We start from the raw sequence: 6,000 nt of genomic DNA, 5'->3' as shown, positions 1-6,000 counted from the left end.
CCTGTACTATTTTCAACAAGGAGTCACAACAGATAAAACAATGACAACGTTAGCCTTCCCAGTTTTGAAAAACAAATTATGTCCATCTATAGTTATAAGCTAATGCTAACGAGTAAGACTTGATGTTTTGGGCGTATCTTCCAAGGTTCACTGTACATTTGCTATGCCAATCAATGGCGGGGATGCTTATAACCCAAGTTTTTGCTCGTAAGTTAAAGCATGACACATAGCCGAGAGACAGCTCCCATCTCAAAACATTTTTAAGTTAGGGCACTCTTAAGTTTAGGTTTCACTGTATACCCGAAAAGATCCATACCATGTATCCATCATCAGAGGATTTGTCTTTGTTCAATAAATCTTTGTGTTTTTAATAGGGGTGTAACGGTACACAAAAATTTCGGTTCGGTACGTACCTCGGTTTAGAGGTCACGGTTCGGTTCATTTTCAGTACAGTAAGAAACAGCAAAATATAAATTTTTTGGTTATTTATATACCAAATTTGTAAACGATGGCTTGATCCTTTTACCATTGGGAACACTATAATAATTCTGCCCACGTTAATCCACATTAAACTGCCTCAAGTTGTTGCTTAAACACTTTCAAGTCATTTCATCATGCTGAATTTATTACAGCATTGGGGAAGCCTGTAGTTGATTTTTATTATGTACATTATATATTTGTATCAACATGTAATTGCAGGGACCCTGCCATTCAAAACTAGGCTGCTACATTACTAATGATTGATGTAACTATTGCTGAAAAAATAGTACAATAGCAATAGGAGAGACTATTCATCCCTGGACACCATGGAGTTCATGTAGGCTTTATGATGCACTTACATTATTATATACACTATCAGAGACAGAAACTCTTCATTTAACATAATGTCCTTTTTTGCTGCTTCAACACACCTCAATCAACACTGTCTGTAACACACACACACGCACACACCGCAAAATGAGCTAACGTTACGCTAAAAGCTAACTAGCCTTCACCTAAAGCCAGGACTGCGAGTGAGCTGAGCTGCAGTTTGTTTCTAGAAGGTAGTTGACTTAAAAGTCAACTACTTTAATAATGTGGGGAGAGTCCGTTGATCCCCTGTTAAAGACGTATCTGCTCGACGCTGAAGCGCTGACTCCGTGCGCTCTGAATACGCACTGCTGATTTGCTTGTTACTGCTACGGTTGTAACCAATCAGATGGTTGTGTGGGAGGGACAATGCAGGGTGCTGTGCAGGAGACAGTGGCAGAACGGAGCGGAGCTTGTTAAGACTTAAGCATAGGCGGCCACTTCATATGTTTGTGTGGAACTCGTTCGGTACTCCTCCGCAACGAACCGGAACCCCCGTACCGAAATGGTTCAGTACAAATACACGTACCGTTACACCCCAAGTTTTTAATAATTCACATAATTGACATAGTCACAACTGCATGTCCTCCTGTCTTACCATTCACCAGGAAATGTGCCATATAAGAGCCTTCTCAACATGTTATTAAATAAATATAATTGAAAAATATAAAAAGTAATAAAAAAAACAACAAATGTTGATTAATTATCAAATTACCCCCAAAGTATCGTAGCGGCTCGGAATAATGGGTGATAGATGACAACACAAGGATGCAAAATTTTGCAACAGTACACAAACATGACATCATTAAGTACAGTACACCTTTCACATGTCAGCAAGTAATTTTTATTACTTTATACTGTCTAGTCTTAAGATACAACAATACAGAAAGTCAACATGGCTATATTTTAGAGTGGTCAGTGTATAGCCTGTAGTGCAGTGTAAATTAATTATGCACTAAAAATGACCCAACAGAGGCGCTCTTTTATAACAGCGATAAACAAATTATACACGTACAGTACATGCCAAAAGTTTGGACACTCCTTCTCATTTCAATGCATTTTTATTTATTTTCATGACTATTTACATTCTACATTGTCACTGAAAGCATCAAAACTATGAAACCTGTGAAGTGAAAACCATTTCAGGTGACTACCTCTTGAAGCTCATCGAGAGAATGCCAAGAGTGTGCAAAACAGTAATAAGAGCAAAGGGTGGCTATTTTGAAAAAGCTCGAATATCAAACATGTTTTCAGTTATTTCACTTTTTTTTTGTGAAGTACATAACTTCACGTGTTCATTCATAGTTTTGATGCTTTCAGTGACAATCTACAATTTAAATAGTTATCAAAATTAAGAAAAGCCATTGAATGAGAAGGTGTGTCCAAACTTTTGGCCTGTACTGTATATACAGTATATATAGCTAGCTACGGCTCAAGAATGTACACATGACCAGGATCACCAAGGCAGTTTATCTCCTTTGTAGGTCTGAAATGAGCCCTGATTCTTCTCGCTCAGTCCACCAATCACAAACAAGAGAGCTGAAGCTCAGGTAAGTAAAGAAATACTCTCTTCAGAACTCATTGCATTTCTAAGACATGGGAGCAGTGGGGACGTGGCTGGGACGGGCTCAATATGACATCATTGTATAATTTGCATAACTGGCTGAATCGTTTCGCAGCCGAGTGTGAAGCGACTGGGATGGGAATCAGCACCTCCCAGTCCGAGTCCATGGTTCTCGCCCGAAAAAGGGTGGAGTGCCATCTCCGTGATGGGGAGGAGATCTTGCCTCTAGCAGAGGAGTTTAAGTACCTTGGAGTCTTGTTCAGGAGTGAGGTAAGAGTAGATCGTGAGATCGACAGGCGGATCGGTGCGGCGTCTTCAGTAGTGCGGACGCCGTATTGATCCGTTGTGGTGAAAAAGGAGCTGAGCCAGAAGGCAAAGCTCTCAATTTACCGGTTGATCTACATTCCCATCCTCACCTATGGTCATGAGCTTTGGGTTATGCCCGAAAAGACAAGATTACGGGTGCAAGCGGCCGAAATGAGTTTCCTTCGCTGACAGGGTGAGAAGCTCTGTCATCCGGGAAGAGCTCAAACTAAAGGCGCTGCTCCTCCACATCGAGAGGAGCCAGATGAGGTGGTTCGGGCATCTGTTCAGGATGCCATCCGAACACCTCCCTCGGGAGGGGTTTTGGGCACGTCCGACCGGTACGAGGCCACGGGGAAGACCAAGGACACGTTAGTAAGATTATGTCTCCCGGCTGGCCTGGGAACACCTCAGGATCCCTTGAGAGGAGTTGTACGAAGTGGCTGGGGAGAGGGAAGTCTGGGCTTCCCTGCATAGGCTGCTGCCCCCGCAACCCGACCTCGGATACGTGGAAGAAGATGGATGGATGGATAGATGGCTGTAAGGCCTTTTTTGTTTTAAAAAAATATATTATACATATATTTAGATTCACATTTGTGTTGTTATTACCATCAACATATCTTTTTCTTGCCTTTTTGTTCAATTGGCACCGTAATTTTAGTTTTTTGAATCACAGACTGTGTGGACAATAAAAGACTTTTCGCACTCACCGCTCTTGTCCTCTGCGCTTTTTGTAAACCACGACATATGTCCCGCTAGGTAAGCAACTTTAAAGATTATTTTTTAGGAAGTTTTGTAAAAGCAGCGTGCTGAGACTAATGTCAGCCAGCCAAGCACGGAAGAAAACTCTCCATGGCAACTGCTGCTTTAACGTTCACTCGTTGAGAAATGTGTCTCTGCTTGCATCAAACCTGGTCGATGTCCCGCCCCCGAGAGTCATATACCCCGCTGTGATTAGTAGGTTCTTTCAACTCTGCACACAACACTGTAAACTACCGTTCATATAGAACTCACGGGCCGCACTAACATTTAACTTTCACAAAATATCTCGGGGGCAGCATTTGGCCAGCGGGCCACAAGTTTGAGACCCCTGCTTTAGACGCTCTATGAGGGTACCATTTAAAGAAGTGGACTTTCTTCCCCCGTCTGAGCTGTACAAAGCTCCCCAGAAAAGACAGGTTAAATACTGTTATGCTCATACTCTCTGAAACACTTTATCCTCTTGCTTCAGCCAAAGGAAGGAAGGCCTTTGTGTGACAACATAATTAGAATTCCAACACAATGGACACATGAATGCCTTCTAGCAAAAAAAAAAAAAAAAAAGCAGACCTTAATTCCACTATAGGCAGCTAATCCGTGATAATTTCTTACCTTTATGCCTTTTATAATCTCAACCAATGAGTCAAGAAGCTCATTTGCTGCTTTTCCATATCCACCAGCAGCTTTCCCTGAACCTTAAGGTTATGCACATTAGCACAATCCTTAAACAGCATGAACCAACCCTTACTTAGAAGGCTTACTGAGAAAGCCTGAAAAGACTTTCTCAGAGCGAAAATAATTCTTACTCTAAAAACGATTTGTCTGCCGACAAGAATCTTTTTCTAATATTTAAAGAAGGCTTGATGTACGCAATCAATCTATCCTCCCAACACACTTGCTGTACGGAGGAGGCTTTAGCAGGTATTATCTCACCTTCCTCCCATGGAGGGGGGAAGGAATAATATTATGAGATGATTCGATAGTGAGGTTGACAGTAGAAACAAACTACTCTGAACCGAATAGTTGAATTTGACTATTTGTTTTTTGGGGGGTGTTTTGGTCAGAAAAATCATATTGTTGATGTAGATGCCCATATCGGATGTACAAATTTACTTTCCAAAGAGAAGTGTGGGATACTTCTCTCGTTGCTTTATTTGTATTTGACTTTATTAAATGGATTTATATTATTATTTGGTGCAGCCGGGCCGGAGCAAGAGGGGATAGAAAGAGAAAAAAAGGAAGACAGAGGGGGAAATTACAGGGACAAGAGGGGGATAAGACGGAGAGACAACAACAACAGCAAACACAACAACAACAGGATATGTACAAATATGATGGTAAAAGAGATAGCAAAGAAGCCGTCAGTGAAATAAATAATACAGAAATGACAATGATCATTATTACACTACAAATGGAGCAATACAAATACCAATAGAAATAGCACTATTGATAATGAATTGTAACAATATTTACCTATGTTATCAACAATACCATTGTTCATATGCAACAATACACATATGTAATGATAACTTGAAATACAAAAGAAAGCAGATAAATGGAGGGGAAGAAAGAGAAGCCAACTATATTAACCTTGTAGATTGTTATAGTAACAATAGCTTTGTCAGTGTGCCATGTGTTACCCAGTTTCCCGTAGAGCAACAACGTTAATATATGTTTGATGAAACGTGAATATGTACAGCACCAGAGCATACAACCTGGCTAAAGGCTTTGAATAGATCATAACCACCTCTGTGACATCTCTGGCATCCACTAATTGAGCATGTGGGTTTTGGGTTATAATTTTGGACGCATCGTCAGTAGTGTTGTTAGATCACCGGGTGTTTTGGCCTTGAATCAGGCGGCCAGCCACAGGTTGATCAGACCTGAACCTGTGTCAATCTACTTAGTCATGAGAGTCACATTGCATCATATTTTCGATACCTTTTTTTTTTTGCATGCGATGACACATCCGGCACCAGCTCTAGCACTTGGCAGAGAAATAAGCTGTCAAGCAGACAGTCTCTAGGTGATGTTCCAATTTTCCATGCCAACAAAGCATGAAGAAGGTGCTCAAATGAACCGTAAGGCTCCACTTTTAAAAATGCGCTAGCTTAATACTAATTTACATTGGCTATGCTATAGACTTGCCACCAATTAGCATTAACAATTTTACAAGGTGATTTCAATTCCTCCACATTAGGTAATGAAAACTGTAACTGAGGTTCACATTATAATTAAACAGCTGCTTTGTAATGAATACAATACTTACAGTATAACACTTTCTTTAGGGTTTGAAAAAAGAAAGGACTGGCACAATTGAACTACTTTCTGGGTAAGGCAACACGCCATAGTCTGTTGAGAAACTACTGCCATTTAACATCTGGGAATTGCAGCTGCATCCAAAGTCTACCTTACAATACCTGGTTGTGGGGTGTAAGAAAACATGCTATGACAACTGGACAGCACAATTACAATAATGAGTTTAGTAATAAAGTTTGAATTAAAAAAATACACTTTGTTATCAA

Source organism: Nerophis ophidion, linkage group LG19 (assembly GCF_033978795.1).
Source record: "Nerophis ophidion isolate RoL-2023_Sa linkage group LG19, RoL_Noph_v1.0, whole genome shotgun sequence".
In the NCBI taxonomy this organism is placed as follows: domain Eukaryota; kingdom Metazoa; phylum Chordata; class Actinopteri; order Syngnathiformes; family Syngnathidae; genus Nerophis; species Nerophis ophidion.
Note: the sequence above shows the minus strand (reverse complement) of the source record.